This window comes from Dasypus novemcinctus, chromosome 21, assembly GCF_030445035.2.
Source record: "Dasypus novemcinctus isolate mDasNov1 chromosome 21, mDasNov1.1.hap2, whole genome shotgun sequence".
In the NCBI taxonomy this organism is placed as follows: Eukaryota; Metazoa; Chordata; class Mammalia; order Cingulata; family Dasypodidae; genus Dasypus; species Dasypus novemcinctus.
The window spans coordinates 6,049,738-6,068,543 of NC_080693.1; the positions used below are offsets into that span (position 1 = coordinate 6,049,738).

Here is an 18,806-nt window from a genome sequence, read left to right on the forward strand (position 1 = left end):
ATTGGCCACTTGTTAATACACTTTTATGAAGGGCCTTTTCAAGTGTTTTCTCCATCTTTCTATTGGGCTTTTTTCCTTTCTTATTAATTTGTAAAAGTTATTTCTATATTAAGGCCATGAGTCCTTTCTTGGATATATGGATTGCAAAAGCATTTTCCCACTAGTTGGCTTGACTTGTACTTTCTCCATGTTGTCTTTTAAAGACTAAAATTCCTTATTTTTCTTTTATTTTAGCACTGTTTTAAACAAATCAATTTTATTGACACATATTAATAAAGTATAAATTGTTCCAAACTGATCGATGGTATTCCATTTAATCACATATTTGTGCATTCATTACATCAGTCATTTTAGAGCACTTTCATTATTCCAATAATAATAATAATAATAATAAACAAACCAAAAAAATCTCATCCCCTCTAAGTCTCTCTATGCTTCCCCTGCTGTACAAAGCTGCTATTCTTTTCCTTTCTCTCATAATAATAATAATAAACAAACCAAAAAAACCTCATCCCCTCTAAGTCTTTCTATGTTTTCCCTGCTGTACAAAGCTGGTATTCTTTTCCTTTCTCTCTATTATATTTGTATTTTTATTTTGCAAAAACAGTCTTACACATGCAATATCACCCACATTCATGCTTTACATGAGGTTCCACTGTCTTATGAAGTCCCATGGTACAGTTTTTAGCTTTCCTTCTAGTAATGTACATGACCTTAGACTTGCCCTTTCAACCACTGTCATACCCATATAGAACTCAGCTAATTACAAACACCATGATGTGCTTCTATTCATTTCCAAAGATTTACAAATAACCTTTTTACCAGTTATGCATTCATTAACCTGCAGCTTTCCATTCTGTACCCTCATTTTCTTTTCTGGTGACCTATATTCTAATTATTAACTTCATGAGTTTACATTTTATATTTACTTCATAATAGCATAATCATACAGTATTTGTCTTTTTGTGTCTGGCTTCAATTAACATAATGTCCTCTAGGTTCATCCATATTGTCATATGCTTCACAACTTCATTTCTTCTTACAGCTGCATAATATTCCATTATGTGTATATACCACAGTTTTTTTATCCATTCATCAGTTGATGGACACCTGGATTGTTTCTAACTTTTGGCAATCATGAATAATGCCACTGTGAATTTCAATGTCCGGGTGTCTGTTGTCTCTGCTCAGTATTCCAAGCACATACATAGTCAAGATATTGCCAGGTAACATGCTAGGTCGATATTCAACTTCCTTAGAAGGTGCCGGTCATTCCTCCACAATGGCTGTACCATTCTGTACTCCCACTAACAGTGAATAAGTGTTTCCATCTTTCCATATCCTCTCCAACATTTAGTTTTCCAACTTTAAGAGTGGCCGGTGTAATAGGTGTGAAATGATATCTCATGTAGTTCTGATTTGCATTTCCCTAACTGAAAATGGAAAACATTTTTTTTTCTTGTGTTTCTTCACTATTTGTATTTCTTCTTTGGACAATTATCTTTTCAAGTTTTTTGCCCATTTTTTAATTGGGAAGTTTGTCTTTTCACTATTGAGCTGTATATTTTCTTTATATATCTTGGATATTAAACCCTTACTGCATATGTGATTTATTTTTAAAGTGACAGATTAGGATCTTTAATTTTTAAATCCACTCCTCCTTATGACAATAAAGGAAAAGAGAAACATTCTTGATTCACACATTGTAGGATCTGTTTTTCTAAATTACACCTAATGTTTAATAGGGGAGGATAACCAACAATTATTTAAATACAAAACTGGGCAACAACAACCCAGCAGGTTATTTTTAGCTTCTACATTGGTGGACTGGGTTTTAAATTCATATGATCTAACAGCCTCTAAGGAATGTTTAAGCAGGCATTTTAATTCTGAGTACTGGGTTTTCAATTGCCCACACTAATTTTGTTAAGCAGATATTAAGCAAACATCAATGATTATAAGACAAAAATTTAATGACAATTTGTTAGTGGGTATATAATAATCCATTGGGCTAAATCATTTACATGGGACTATATAGACATTTAAAACAGAAGCAGATGAAATTGTTACATATTACATCATCAGATTCATCTTCTTCCTTCAAAGATTCCTTAGCATATTTCTCTGCTCCTTCCCTTATATCTTTTGGAACAATTTCATGTCTTCCTTTACTTAATTCACCAACCCAGCTGAGCTCTAGTTCAAATGCTTTATCTTTAACTTCATCATGTACTATGTAAATTATTTTTGCAACTTCTTTAACAACGTTACAGCAGGTCGTTTCATTCATCTGAAGCTTTTCGATTTCTGTCTTTGCAGCTTGCCTGGCTTTACCAAGGGCACAGCCCCAACAACCATATGAAACACCCGATGGCTCAATCATGTGGAGCTGTGCACCATCCTTCACAACGTAAGACCCTAACGTGAAACTGCATCCAAAAGGTCTAACAGCACTGCATAGTCTGTAGGCATGAACATCCATGGCCACTCTGTCTGCAAGATGTTTGAGTGGAATGTTACAGCCAAAGTTAGATCTAAAGTTGGAAGCCTCTTCTCTTGCTATGTCTGCTAAAGAACGAGCATCTGTCAACACACCTGCTACCACCATTCCCGCATGCCGATCAACATTAAAAAGCCGTTTGTTGGAACCTTCTTCATAAAGTTTAGAAAGGACTAATTTTTCTACTCCAAAGACAACACCATCTATACATCTGATTCCAATAGCTGTACTACTATTTTCCACAGCCTTCATAGCATATTCAACTTGAAAACTCTCCCATCAGGAGGGAATGTAGAGGCTGACAGGTCATACCCAGTATGGATAGAGCTCGTTGTGTTAAAGCTACCAGGTGGTGTTGGGATTCCAGGCTCAAAATGCTTCCACTAGCCTGGATAAGTGATTGACAAAGATTTTCTCCCATTGAATTGGCTGCCTTTTCACCCTTTTGACAAGATCCTTTGAGGTGCAAAAGTGTTTAACTTTGAGGCAGTCCCATTTATCTATTTTATCTTTTGTTGCTTGTGCTTTGGGTGTAAAGTTTAAGAACTACCACTGGTCACAAGAGGTCAAAGATGTTTTCCTACATTTTCTATTAGCATTTTTATGGTTGTCTCTTTTATATTAGGTCTTGACCCATTTTGAATTTATTTTTGTGTAAGGTGTGAGATAGGCATCCTCTTTCTTTTGGCTGTGGATATCCAGTTCTCCCTGCACCAAGGGAGAAGACTGTTCTGGCCCAGCTGGGAAGGCTTGACAGGCTTGTCAAAAATACTTGACTATAGATGTGAGGGTCTATTTCTGAATTCTTAATTTGTTTCCTTTGGTTAATCTGTCTTTATGCCAGTACCATGCTGTTTTTACCACTAGCTCAGGATTATCCTTTATTTTTCTATTTTTAAAAAAGGTCTATTTATTTAATTATTTTTCCCATTTCCTGTTCTCTGTGTCATTTGCTGTGTGTTCTTCTGTGTCCACTTGCATTCTTGTGAGCAGCACTGGGAATCTGTGTCTCTTTTCATTGTGTCATCTTGCTGCATCAGCTCTCCGTGTGTGCTGTGTCACTCCTGGATGGACTGTGCTTTTTGTTCATGTGGGGCAGCTTTCCTTAGGGGGTGCACTCCTTGCACGTGGGACTTCCCTTCATGGGGCATACCCCTGCATGACCCGGCGCTCTTTAAGCACGGCAGCACTGCATGTGGGCCAACTCACTACATGGGTCAGGAGGCCCTGGGTTTGAACACTGGACCTCCCATATGGTAGGTGAACACTCTATCAGTTGAGCCAAATCTGCTCCCCATGGTAATATACTTTAAAGTCCAAAAGTGAGAGTCCTCCAACTTTGTTCTTTTTTCAAGTCATTTTTTATCTATTCAGGGACACTTTCCCTTCCAAACAAATGTGATAATTGATTTTTCCATCTCTGCAAAAAAAAAAACTTTTATTGGGATTGCACTGAATATGTAAATCTGTTTGGGTAGAATTGACATCTTAATGATATTTAGCCTTCCAGTCCAAGAACAAAGGCTGTCCATTTATTTAAGCCTTCTTTGGTTTCTTTCAGCAATGTGTTGGAGTTTACTGAATATGGGCCCTTTATATCTTTGCTTAATTTTATTCCTAAATATTTTATTTTAGTTACTATTATAAATGGATTTTTTTTTCTGATTTCCTTCTCAGATTGCACACCAGTAATGTATAGAAGCGCTATTCAGGTTTGCATGTTAATCTTGTATCCTGACACTTTGCTGAACTTGTCTATTAGGTCTAGTAGCTTTGTTATGGATTTTTCAGGAGATTCTAGGTATACAATCATATCCTCAGTGAATAGTGGAAGTTTTACTTCTTCCTTACTTATTTGGATGCCTTTTATTTCTCTATCTAGCCTAATTGTTCTAGCCTGAATTTCTAGTTCAATATTGAATAACAATAGTGACAGTGGGCATCCTAATCTTGTTCCTGATCTCAGCAGGAAAGCTTTCTACTCCTGTGATCAGCTCACAATAGGAAGCATCTGCAACATCTACAATAAGGTAACATTTACAATAACAGGAAGAAATTGCAACATCATCTATAATAACAGGAAGCAACAAATAGGTACGCCAGTTTCCCATAACATTCTACCTTTCACCATTGAGTACCATGCTAGCTGTAGGGTTTTCTTATATGCATTTTACCATATTGGGAAAGATTCTTTCTATTCTTATCTTTTGGGCGTTTTTATCAAGAAAAGGTGCTGCATTTTGACAAATGCCTTTTCTGCATCACTCGAGAAGATCATGTGATTTTTCCTCTTCAGGTTATCAATGTGGTTTATTACATTAAGTGATTTTCTTGTGTTGAAGCACCCTTGCATACCTGGGATAAAACCAACTTGCTTGTGGTGATAATTCTCTTAATGTGATTTTTTATTTGGTTTGCAAGTATTTCGTTGAAGACTTTTTGCACTTATATTCATTAGAGTCTTGGACTATAATTTTCTTTTTTGTGGTGTCTTTATCTGGTTTTGATATTCGGGTGATGTTGACTTCGTAGAATCAGTTTCGTAGCATTTTTTCCTGTTCAATTTTTTTGGAAAGCTTGAGCAAGTTTGGTATTACATCATCTTTGAATGACTGGAAGAATTCACCTGTGAAGCCATCTGATCCTGAACTTTTCATCTTTGGGAGGTTTTGTTTTGTTTTTTTTTTTTAAGATTTATTATTTATTTTCCACCCCTCCCCTCCCAGTTGTCTGCTCTCTGTGTCCATTCGCTGTGTATTCTTCTGTGTCTGCTTCTATTCTTGCCAGCGGCACCGGGAATCTGAGTCTCTTTTTGTTGTGGCATCTTGTTGTGTCAGCTCTCCATGTGTGCAACACCACTCCTGGGCAGGCTGTACTTTTCTGTACAGGCGTCTCTCGTGATGGGGTGTACTCCTTGTGAGTGGAGCTCCCCTATGCTGGGGACACCCTGTGTGGCATGGCACTCCTTGCACACATCAGCACTGCATGTGAGCCAGCTCACCTCATGGGTCAGGAGGCCCTGGGTTTGAACCCTTGGCCTCCCATGTGGTAGGCAGACGCTGTATCAGTTGAGCCAAATCCACATCCCTTTGGGAGGTTTTTGATGACTGTTTCAATCTTTTTACTTCTGATTGGTTTGTTGTGATCTCCTATTTTCTCTAGAGTCAGTGGAGGTCAGGGGTTCTTATCTTTTCTGTTCCACAGACCCCTTTGCCAGTCAGGTGAAAACCATGAATCTCAGAATGTAGCAGCAGAGTTTTTGACCCTTAACATGGGCATGTCTTTAAATTAAAATTTAGGGCAGTGGACTTGGCCCACTGGTTAGGGCATCCATCTACAACATGGGAGGTCCATTGTTCAAACCCCAGGCCTCCTTGACCCGTGTGGAGCTGGCCCATGTGCAGTGCTGATGCATGGAAGGAGTTCCCTGCCATGCAGGGGTGTCCCCCACGTAGGGGAGCCCCACGCGCAAGGAGTGCACCCCGTAAGGAGAGCCGCCCAGTGTGAAAGAAAGTGCAGCCTGCCCAGGAATGGTGCCACACACAAGGAGAGCTGACACAACAAGATGATGCAACAAAAAGAAACAGAGATTCCCGTGCTGCTGACAACAGCAGAAGCGGACAAAGAAGATGCAGCAAATAGACACAGAGAACAGAAAACTGGGATGGGGAGGAGGGGAGAGAAATAAATAAATAAATAAATAAATAAATACTCTTTAAAAAAATAAAAATAAAAATAAATTAAAATTTAGGATTATTCAAAATTCCTTCAAGCTTATCGAGCCCCTGTAATCCTCCCACGGACCCTTGCGGGAGTGTCGAACCCTTATTCAGAACCCCTAGTATAGGTTTGTATGTTTTCTAGGAATTTGCCCATCTCATCTACATTGTCTCATTTTTTGCACACGGTAGTTCATAGCATCCTTTTTTGGTTTCTCATTTCTGCAGGGTCCATGGTAATGTGTCCTTCTCATTTCTGATTTTATATATTTGCATCTTTTTTGATTATTGCTCTCCCTCAGGATTTGTCAAATTTGTTGAACTTCTCAAAGAACCAAGTTTTCATTTTTCTTTTTGTTGATTCTCCCTATTGCATTCATTCATTCATTCATTCATTTATTCATTCCATATCCCCCCCCTTACAGGCTGCTTGCTGTCTGCTCTGTGTCCTTTCACTGTGTGGTCTTCTGTGTCTGTATTTATTTTTTATTTATTTCCTCCCCTCCCCGCCCCCCTTTGTGGCTTGCCTGTTTTCTGGTATCTGTGTCCATTCACTGTGTGCTCTTCTGTGTTTGTTCGTTTGTTTCTTGTCTCCCTTTTATGTTGTGTCACCTTGCTGTGTCAGGTCTCCGTGGCACTTGTGGGCAGCAGCACTCCACGGTGCTTGCAGGCTGGCAGCACTCTGCGGTGCCAGGGCCGGTGGCTCACCACAGAGTACGGGGGAGCCTGCCTTCATAAGGAGGCGGCAGGATGCGAACCCAGAGCCCCCCATATGGTAGATGGGAGCCCAACTGACTGAACCACAGCTGCTTCCCATTCCCTATGGGTTTTTTTGTTCTTGATTTCATTTATTTCTGCTCTGATCTTTACTATTTCTTTTCTTCAGCTTGGTTTAGGATTAGGTTGCTGTTCTTTTTCTAGTTCCTCCAGATGTGCAGTTAGTTCAATTTTAGCTCTGATTTTTTGTTTGTTTGTTTGTTTTTAGGTACCAGAGCTGGAGATTGACGCTTGTACCCCGTATGTGGGAAGTGGGTGCACAACCACTTGAGCTTCAACTGCTTCCTTATTTCTTCTTTTTTAATATAAGCATTGCAGGCTGTAAATTTCTCTCTTAGCAGTGTCTTTGTGATGTCCCACAGGTTTTGATATGTTTTGTTCTCATTTTCATTCAACTTCCAAATATTTTCTTCCATTGTGCTGGCTGCTTTATTGACCAGGTCCTCTTAAGCACAAATGACTTGATTATGAGGATGTTCCCGTTATCTATTTTTTCTTTCATTGCATGTGCTTTGAGTGTGAGTCTAAGAAACAGTTGCCCAGAACAATATCGGAAGATCCTTCCCCAAGTTTTCTTCTGTGAGTTTTATGGTCCTGGTTCATATCTTCAGGTCTTTGTTCATTTTCAATTAATTTTTGTTTAAGGTGTTAGATAGGGGTAAGATTAGTAAGAAGGTGAAAAAGAAACCGACTGAAGGGAAAAAATTTTGGAAATCACATATCTAATAAAGGTTTAATATCCATGATATATAAAGAGATTCTACAGCTCCACACTAAAATGACAAATCACCCAAGTTAAAAATGGGTAAAAGACTTAATTTAACCAACTTAATAAAGATCCTACACACGTACAAAGTGTTGATAATAGGGAAGCAATTAGTTAAGATGTGAAGGATCTTTTGGGATTAAGCTTTCCTTCTATCACCCAGGAGGAAAAAAAAGCATGTCCTGATTTAAAGGACACATACATGGATGGTCATAATATCCCAAACTCGAAGGACTAAAATATCCACCAAGAGGAACATGAGTAATCCTTTTGTAATATAGTCATTCAAAGTCAAAGGACACAATGATAAAAAATGAGAGAACTGCTGATCTACCAAACATGAATGATTCTGAAACAATGTTTTGGGCAAAAGATGCATGTGCCAAAATGTAAATTCCAATTTACTTCATTTTTATGACTTTGAAGATGTGGCAAACCTGATGTATGATAATAGAAAATCAGAACATGGGTGAATGTGTTGGGGGGTATGTAATGAGTGAAGGGCATAGGGATTATTTTCCAGATTAATGGAAATGATTCACACCTTGATAGGGTCATTAGTACTGTAGAGACAGGGGATGACACTTTTAAAAATATGACAAAGCATGCAATTAAGATCTGTGCATTTCACTATTTAAAATTTTTACATCAATTTTAAAAACCAGAGAGATAGAGAGAAAAATATTCATAAGAATATATAGAGTTATACTCATTTATGGGATCTCTACACATGGCTCTTCTGCCCCTTTACTTGAACCTATATTTAGCACTATACTTGATAAATATATGTCCAAGAGACACAAACCTTTGGTCCATCCATGTGTCGGTTGAGCCCTGAATTACAGAAGCATTGCAACACCTACTCTCCAATTCATTGGACTCACCCAGGACAACTAACCAGGAGATGATGATGGATAATGTCCATCTCAATGAACAGAAAGTCTTTTGAATGGTCCTTGGGAATCTATGAGAGGTGGGGAAGGAGCCCAATGACACTAGTCCAGACCTCACGGTCCACAGCCTCCAGGGGGAACTGAGGCACATGTCAATATTCAACAGCATTCTGTTTTGTTTCATACTTTTGTTCAGACTTGTGCAGTCTGTTATAAGCCAACTTTTTATAAGACATGAAGAGCAGCTTGCAGACAGACACACTGGCTACACTGACTGACAAGCAAAGTCAACTTCTTGATAAGATGAGTGCTGCTCACAAGAGGTAAGCAGAGAGTAAGTGATCTTTAGGGGATGCCAGGCTAGACTAAGCGACTTTATTTATTTATTTTTTAAAGGATGTATTTTATTTCTTTCTCTCTGCCCCCCCCCCCATTGTCTGCTTTCTATGTCCATTTGCTGCACGTTCTTGTGTCCACTTGCATTATTGACAGGCAGCACCTGGAAACTGTGTCTCTTTTTTTTCCATCATCTTGCTGGGTCAGCTCTGCATGTGTGTGGTGCCAGTCCTGGGCGGTCTGTGCTTTTTTCACATGGGGCAGCTCTCCTTGCGGGGCACACTCTTTGCATGTGGGGCACCACTAAGTGGGGGAAGCCTTGTGTGGCAGGGCATTTCTTGTGCATGGCAGCACTGCACATGGACCAGCTCACCACATGGGCCAGGAAATGCTGGATATCGAACCCTGGACCTTCCATGTGGTAGGTGGATGCTCTATCAGTTGAGCCATGTCTCCTTCCCAAGAAAGTGACTTTAAAAATGTTCAACCTTATTGACACCTACAGAAAGGCTAAGGGAACGACAGCAGTGTTGATGGAGGAATTAACTTCAGTGGTCCTAGAACTACAGGAAGAGAGATCCAGATGTTCCAGACAAGAAGAAGAGATGAAGAAGATGCTGAAAACAGTGGATTCTCAAGAAGAGGTCATGAAAACCACCATCAGGCACTTTTCCAAATTAAATTTGTTTGGAATCCCTTCCATTCCCTGATGTTCCCACCTCCAGCAGTGGGCCTGGGTCGGTCTTAAAGCAGCATTGAGCTTCTGCTCCACTCAGGCCTGCAGAGCCACCAGGCAGGAATGATCCTCTCCAATTCTATCTGAGACTCTTTGAGGCCAGTGGATCAACAGAACTTCTCCCATGGGCTGGAGATCTTCTACCTTCACCTCCTGGACACACACGTGATTTCCTCCTTGGTCAATTCTTCCCTCAAGCACACATAGTTTGAACTTGAGGAACACACCAGAAATATGTGACTTTCTCATTATGAAATCTCAACATGAAAGGACCTAGTACGAATGATGAGATGGTTAATATAATTAAGAAACTATTCAAGAGACTTAGCTCACTGTTTATATAGGATCATTTGCATGTTTATTAACCTTATATTTATAATTTAAATTTTTGTTCCTTTTATAAGTGTAAATTTTCTTTTATTTGTTTTCATTTACATTATATTAGGAATTGCCTCCCTGGACATGACCTGGTCTGAGATCCACAGAAAGCTTCAAACTATCATAGTTGGGTTCATGCTGCCCTTTCTAGGGATCAGAAAATATGCTGTTCCTGTAGTAAATCTTGCAGAGGTGAGTACTGGGGCTCCCCCTTCTGCTAGTTTTCAGGAAAACCATGTCATGAATGGCAAAGGCTGTGAGGTTGTCTGTGTAATGGTGCATGCAGTAACCACTACGTGCATATGGACACAGACATGTATACGTACATACAAATACACACATATGAAGTTACATATGCATATCCTTTCATTTATAACCAATATTCCCTTATCTCCCTGATGGCCATAATATTTTTTCCCAAAGTCCTCTATGAGTTTTTCTCTTTTCATCACTCCCTTTTTTAGTATGCATGTTTGATCTCTATGTTTCCTACTACAAATCTCCTCAAATATCTAGTGTTCCTGGTTGCTTACTCACACTTAGCTACTAGAGGTATACACCTGTCTAAGAAACTCTGTGTGTTTAATTACATTTTAAACAAAAAAGACCTCTACCATTTGTAGTACTTTGTGTCTGGTTTTCTTCATATAGGAAAATGGTTTTTATTGTGATGATTTTCTAATTAGAGGAGTTGTAGGTTTATATAAATTCATGAAAAGTACAAATTTCCCATATCGCCCCCTCTTGTTGACACTTTGCATTGGTGTGCTACTTCTAGTGCGATGGAGGAACAATATTAAAATATTACTGCTAAGTAAAGCCTGTAGTTTTCATTAGTTATATTTCCCCCTATTCCACCCTATTGTTAGTACCTGTAATAGGGATGTGCATTCGCTATATTTCCTGAAGGAACACTCTTATATTTGTACTTTTAACCACAGTCATCCTCCACACATGGTTCACTGTGTTATACCCATGTTCTACCCTCTAGCTTTCCTTCCAGTGATACACGTGACCAAAACCTTCCCCTTTAAACACATGTACATGTGTAATTCAGTGCTGTCAATAACATTCACGATAAAGTGCTCCCATCACCTCTATCCATTTCCAAAGATTTGCAATCAACCTGATGAAAAATTCTGCACAATTAAGTGTTAATTCCCCATTTTTACACTCCTTCCATCTCCGAGTAACCTATATATAAGTGTAGATCATAACCTTATGAGCTAGTGTTTTGTAATTACTTGATATGAGTGCAATCATATCTTTTTGTGCCTGGCTTACACAAAAGAAACTCCATAATGTGACATGAATATGGTCTTCATTCTTTCTTACATCCAAATTGCATTCCTATATATATATATGTATATCACCTTTTGTTTATCCATTCATCGGTTGATGGACACTTGTCTCCATCCTTTGGTAACTGTGAATAAAGCCACTATGAACATCGGTGAGCAAATGTCTGCTCACCTCCCATCTTACAGTTCCTCTGATTAAGAACCCAGGAGCATGATTGCTCAACCACATAACAAGTCTATCTGTAGCTTCCTGAGAAATTGCTAAGGTGTCTTCCATAGTGGCTTCCCCATTTTACATTGCACAAGCAGTGTATGACTGTTTGTCTTCCTCCACATCCTTCCCAACAATTCCAAGTTTTCTGGTTGTTTTTTATACTGCCCATTCTAGTAGGTGTGATATGAAATCTCATTGTGCTTTTTATTTGCATTTCTCTAATAGGCTAGTGGTGGAAAGCACTTTTGATCCATTGTGTAGGCTGCTTTCTTGACCAGGCCCTTTGGCAGAAGTGATTTTATTGTAAGGAGGTTCCATTTATCTCTTTTTCTTTCATTGTAAGTGTTTGAGTGTAAAGTCTGAAAAACGTTGCCCAGTGCAATGACTGAAGATTCTTCCCCACATTTTTTTCTATGATTTTTATGGTCCTGGTTCTTGCCATCTATCATTGATCATTTTTGGTTAATTTTTGTTTAAGGTGTGAGGTAGGGGCAAGGTCTGAAATGGTGGAAAGGCAGCTGGTTATTGGGAGGAAATACTTGGAAATCACAGATCTGAACAGGACTTAATATCCATGATTTATAAAGAGAGTCTACAACTTAACACTTAAACAACAAATGACACAATTAAAAAATGAGCAACAGAGTTGTTTGAAAAATGATCAAAGTTCCCACACATGCACAGTGTTGATAATAGGGAAGCAGTGGACGTGGGTGGTTACATTCAGTAAACCTTAAAACTTTTCTAGTTAAAATGATGAATTATCTGGAAATAGATAACAAAGTGTGTTAACTTTAAATCTGAGCAGGCAAAGAAAAACATCTTTCATATGTAACTACCGAAAGAATGTAAAAATAAATAAAGAGAAAAGATAAGATTGAATAAAAGCTATGATTCCAAAGAAGATATTCAGGAGAAAAATAATAATAATAACAGTGAGAATAAAGAAAATTATAATGAAGGAAGGAAGATTAAATTTAAACTTGAAAAGTAATTATAGTCCTATAAGTGTTCCACCTAATCAAAATTTTCAAAAGGATATTTTAAGAACTCGCTGTATTTCATTTTAAAACCCAGGCCCTCCTGACCCATGTGGAGAGCTGGCCCATGCCCAACTGTCTGATGCCCCAAGGAGTGCCATGCCATGCAGGGGTGTCCCCCGCATAGGGGCGCCCCATGCTTAAGGAGCGCACCCCATAAGAGAGACGCTCCATGAGAAAAGAGAAAAGCACAGCCTGCCCAGGAATGGCACCACACGCATGGAGAGCTGATGGAGTAAGATGACACAGCAGGGAAGTGGACTTGGCCCAGTGGATAGGGCATCCATCTACCACATGGGAGTTCCATGGTTCAAACCCCGGGCCTCCTTGACCCGTGTGGAGCTGGTCCATGCACAGTGCTGATGCGTGCAAGGAGTGCCATGCCACACAGGGGTGTCCCCGTGTATGGGAGCCCCAAGGGCATGGAGTGCGCCCCATAAGGAGAGCCGCACAATGCGACAGAAAGTGCAGCCTGCCCAGGAATGGCACCACACACATGGAGAGCTGACATAACAAGACTTTGCAACAAAAATAAACACAGATTCCTGTGTCTTTAACAACAACAGATGCGGACAAAGAAGAAGATGTAGCAAATAGACACAGAAAACAGACAACCAGGGTGATGGGGGGTTTGGGGAAATGGGAGAGATATAAATAAATAAATCTTTTTAAAAAAAATGACACAACAAAAAGAGATACAGATTCCCCATGCCGCTGACAAGAATATAAGCAGACACAGAAGAACACATAGTGAATGGACACAGAGAACAGACAAATAGGGGCAGGGGGACAAGAAAGGGAGAGATAAAAATGAAAAAAATAATTCTATATATAAAAAAACAAAACCCATCTAAGGGGGAGCAGATGGAATACGAGTTGTTGAGTGCCTGCTTCCCATGTTCAATCCCAGGTACATTCTGAAATAAATCAAAGATAAACAGCATGTTTGGCAGTAAAATATGGATTTTACATAATCACAGATATACACGAATATAAGTAAATCTTGTGTCAGTATGGCAATAGCAAATGCACAATCATTAAGGAAAAAGTACCGAATTGTAGGGTCTTACCATATCATTACAAGGTTTAAATTCCAAGAAAAAAAAAATAGCAAATTGCAATTGAAGTGCACCTATTTGCAAGCTTTTGCAAATTGACAGAATTACAACATGTAAGAGCCAAGTAAGAGCCAAACCCAAATCCCAGTAGGAGATTCTGGGATGACTCTCTCAGCAAGGGATGGAATAGAAGAAAAATTATCAACAAGGATAAGAGACTACTTCAGTATCATGAATAATATATTTTACTTAATGCACACTTGTCCTTAAGCCATCTATATAAAACATGGCGAAGAGAAAAATACACTTCTTTTTCATGAACTTAAGGAACTGAAGGGCTGAGGCAGGAGGAGGATATGTAGGAGGCAACCATGGTCATCCTGACAGCAGTGAAGCAGGCTCTAAGAAGAGAGAAAGAGGAGGCAAAGTAGAAGGGGCCAGATGAACACAGGAAGTGAAGGATGGATGTGACATGGAAAGACAGAAGTCATGAAAGGCCACAAAGCTTTGGCCTGAGCACATATCAGGAGGGAACTGCTGACTATGGAAAAGGGAGAGACCAAGAAGGTGGAGTTTGGGGAAGGAGTCTAGAGTTTGGCATTGGCACATTACACACAGAAGTGGGCTGTCCTGGATACAACTCTGTGTAAATCTGGACTGTGTGGAAAATTGGGTTAGATAAATAGGGTTAGTACTCATGCCAGGAGAGATGGAACGTAAACCAAGATCACATGACCAGCAAGTGAATTGATTTCTGGAGAAGGAAAGAGGTCTAAGTACAGAGCCCTGGGGGGAAAACAAAACTAAAGCTGAGGAATTTTTGGAAGAAAACACAAACCAGCAGAGGAGACAGACATGGAAAGGCTAGAGAGTCCAGATGATAAAAAGAAAAAGGAGAATGTGGTGAAACAGAAATAAGTGAGGGGAGCACTTGAAGAAGTTCAGAGGAACCAACTGTGCCAAACGCAGCTGATATAGCAATTAGTGGGATGTGAAGGATCTTTTGGGGAGTAAGCTTTCCTTTTCTATCACCCAGCAGAAAGAAAAATATGTCCTTATATAAAGGATACCTATAATACCTCTAGGTCATAATTCCCTAAACTTGAAGGGTCCAAATATCCACACCAAAAGGAACAAGAATTTTATAATAGTGACTCAATGTGAAAGGATTCAATGATAAAAAACAAACAAACAGGGAACTATTGATCCACCAAACAAGAAGAATGAACCTCAGAACAGTTATTTTGAGCAAATGATGCAGGCACCAAAATGTAAATTCCAATTTATTTCATTTTTATGAATTTCTAGATGTAGCAAAATGAATGTATATGGATAGAAAATAAGAATGAGAGTGAAAATGTGAGGAGGTGGTTATTGATTGGTGTGTATAGGGATTATTTTCCAGATTATTGGAAATGATTCCTATCTTGATAGGGCAAGTGGCTACTGTAGGTGAAGGAGATGAAAGGTTTGAAAAATTTGATGTCATTCATTTAAGGACAAATCATTTAACTACATTTAAATTTTACATTACTTTTAAATGAGCAAGAGAGAGAAGACTGCTCATTAGAGTACAATGGAGAAAAGCACATTTTATTTTCAGTATCTTTCCCCCGCTGACCACTCACTGATGAGCAGTTGGGCTGTCAGTTGCTTGTGGGTTCCAGGCAGAATGTTGGGGAGTTCTCTGGGGTTGTTGTGGATACAGGGTTACTGGGCAGAGTCCTGTGGTGGCATCAGTGCCCTGGAGGGCCTGTACTGCTCTGTGGGGCTTGTCTTTTGGACGATCCTAGGGAAGCTTTGAGAGGTGGTGATGGAGCGCAATGGCACTACTCCATACCTCACATTGCACAGCCTCCTGGGGGACTCGGGGACATTTCAATCCTTCTTCAGCCTTCTGGTGTGTCTCTTCCTGTTCAGACTTGAGCAGTCTGTTAGAAGCAGACTTTACATAAAACATGAAAAACAGCTTGCGGACACACTAGCTACACTGACTGTCAAGAAATGTCAACTTCTTGATAAGATGAGTGCTGCTAACAGGAGGTATGCAGAAATTAAGTCATCTTTAGAGGAAGCTAGGCTACAGAAAGTGACTTTAAAAATGCCCAGCCTTATTGACACCTACAGAAAGGCTAAGGGAACAAGAGCAGTGTTGATGGAGGAATTAACTTCAGTGGTCCTAGAACTACAGGAAGAGAGATCCAGATGTTCCAGAGAAGAAGAAGAGATGATGAAGTTGCTGAAAACACTGATGGCACAAGAAGAGGTCCTGAGGACCAGCAGAGCACCAGGTGCTTTTCCACACTCAGTGTGTTTGGGATCCCTTCCCCTCCCTGATGGTCCCTCCTCCGGCAGTGGGCCTGGGTCGGTCTTAAAGCAGCACTGAGCTTCTGCTCCCCTCAGGCCTGTAGGGCCACCAGGCAGGAATGACCCTCTCCAATTCTTCCTTCGGAGAGATTTTGAGGACAGTGGATCAATGGAACTTCCTCCATGGGCTGGAGTTTCTCTATTCACCTCCTGGACACACAAGTGATTTCCTCCATTGTAAATTCCTCCTTCAATCACACAATTTCAACTTGAGGAACAGCCCAGACATATGGAACTTTCGCTTTAGAGAAACTCAACATGTAAGAAACTACTATTACTGACAAGATTGTTCATATACTTGAGACTTACGTATGGGTTCATATATGTTCATTATTAATCTGTTCATTTATTTATGTTACAATTTTTGTGTTGATCTTAAAAGTATAAACTTTCTTTTATTGTTGTTATCTGTATAATATGTATTACATATGTAATTGTAAGTTGAACATATGTACAGTTCAGTCGAGTTTTTTTAAGAAAAAAGCATAACTTACAAGAGTTTATTGCCAAGAAACCCAAGTTATAAGTAAAAGTAAAATTTACAAAAAATTTTAATTGATGTAAAATAAAAATAAAATGAGATTTTCATCTTTCTTGGGAAGAAGGTAAACAGTATACTTACAAATAATTTTACAAAATTCAATGGTCTATTTGAAAACAATAAAGAATAAAAATTTAAAAGTTTTATCTTTACATGAAACAGTTTTTTTCCCATGCAAGAATGCTGCAGTATGGGTTGTGTATCAGGAAGAAATCCCTCTTGAACAACATCAGAAAATCTACACTCCCCATCCCATACCCATCTCTCACTCTTGCTTTCCATTTAAATGACACACCCCCATGGAAAGCTGAGAGAGCAGCAAGGAGCTCCTTTCCCTGGGAAACAGCTGACATCACTAAGAGAATAATTCTAGTCATATATAATGATGCTAGTCATGAAGCCCTGAAGAGAGCTCAGGAATTGGCCTGATCCATTGCACATATTCATGGTATAGGAAGCAAGGGCTGTGCTTGCCCTTTGGCTCATATAAGTTCATGCCAACTACAGTATTACTTGGGATACTCTCTCTGCCTGGGATTGGGCTTTTATTTCTGGAGATCTGACCTCAGGGCCATGTGATCCTCAGTGTTGGGGTAACCTGCCAAATCCTCATGCTTCTGAAAGTCATTCTGAGAATTTTTACCCTATTTCACATTGAATACCTTCTTATTCAACCCCATTCTCCAAGCCAGGGGTCTAAAATACTAAAGCTAGAATTTCTCAGCCCATCCAATCAGAATGGATTTGTAGGGCCTGCCTGGAACTTAGCCTGAGAGGATTAAGGGAATCCTGAGAAGAAATTCAAAGCTAGACTTATTATTAGTATTAAGTCATTCTTCCCTCATGAAGAGGTTTCAAGGTTGTAAATGTTATTCCAGGTTCTCCACTTTTGAATGAAAGGTTCAATCCTCAGTGTCTCCTATGAAGTAATAGCTCAGTGGGATAGGGAAGCCTGTGTTCACCATGGAGCCAGAGTGCCAGGAGAAACAGCGCTGACACTTGTACCCTTAGTTTGCACACTTATCTTTTCCTCATATTCCACCCTCTTGTTAGTACTTGTAATGTGCATTTCTTGTATTTCTACTATTAACAATAGTCACCATCCACTAGATGGTTCATTTTGCTATACACGTTTTATCCTGTAGCTTTCCTTCTGTTACCATACATGACCCCAAACTTCCCCTTTAAGCACATTTACTCACATAATTGACTGCTGTCAATTAAATTATACTCACAATAATATGCTACATCACCTCTACCCATTTCCAAACATCTGTAATCAACATAATGAAAAATTCTCACAAAGTAAGTGTCAGCTCCCCATTTTTACACTGCTTCCATCTCTGGTTTATTATAATTATAATAATTATATATAATTATTATTATAATCTATATTATAGATTATAACCCTATGAGTTAACTTTATAATTAGTGGATATCAGTGAAATCATAATATATTTGTCTTTCTGTGCATGGATTATTTCAAAAAGTCCATAATGTGACATGAATAAGGTCTTCTTTCTTACATACATTCCTCTGTATGTATATATCACATTTCACTCATCCATTCACTGGTGGATGGACACTTAGGAGTATCGGTGAGCAATGGTCTAGTCACCTTCCATCTTTCAGTTCCCCTGGGTATGCACCTAGAAGCGTGGTTGCCAGATCATAGAACAATTCCATGCTTAGCTTCCTAGGAAATGCTAAACTGTCTTCCACAGTGGCTACCCCATTTTCCATTGCCACCAGCAGTGAATGACTGTTCCTCCTTCTCCACATTCTTTCCCACAATTGCAGTTTTCTGGTTGTTTTTTTATAGTGGCCATTCAAGTAGGTGTGTTATAATATCTCATTGTGGTTTGACTTGCATTTCCCTAATAGCTATTTGTGGAAAGCATATTTTCATGTGCTTTTAAGCCATTTGTGCTTGCTCTTTGGAAAAATGTCTTAAGTTTTTTGCCCATTTTGCCATTTTGTTTGTGTTTTCTTTCTTGAATTGTGGTTTTGCTTTATATATTTTGGAGAGTAAGCCCTTATGAGGTATATGGTTTCCAAGTATTTTCTTCCATTGTGTAGGCTGCTTTCTTGACCAATCTTTTCAAGCACAAATGATATGATTGTGAGGAGTTTCCATTTATTATTTTTCTTCCATTGCAAGTGCTTCCATTGTAAATAAG

General features: G+C 39.2%; 1 pseudogene; it reads right to left on the minus strand.

The window, feature by feature from the left end:
* Nucleotides 1-2,020: 2,020 nt before the first annotated feature.
* LOC131272939 (proteasome subunit alpha type-3 pseudogene) lies at nt 2,021-4,641 on the minus strand (annotated as a pseudogene).
* Between the last annotated feature and the right edge of the window lie 14,165 nt (nt 4,642-18,806).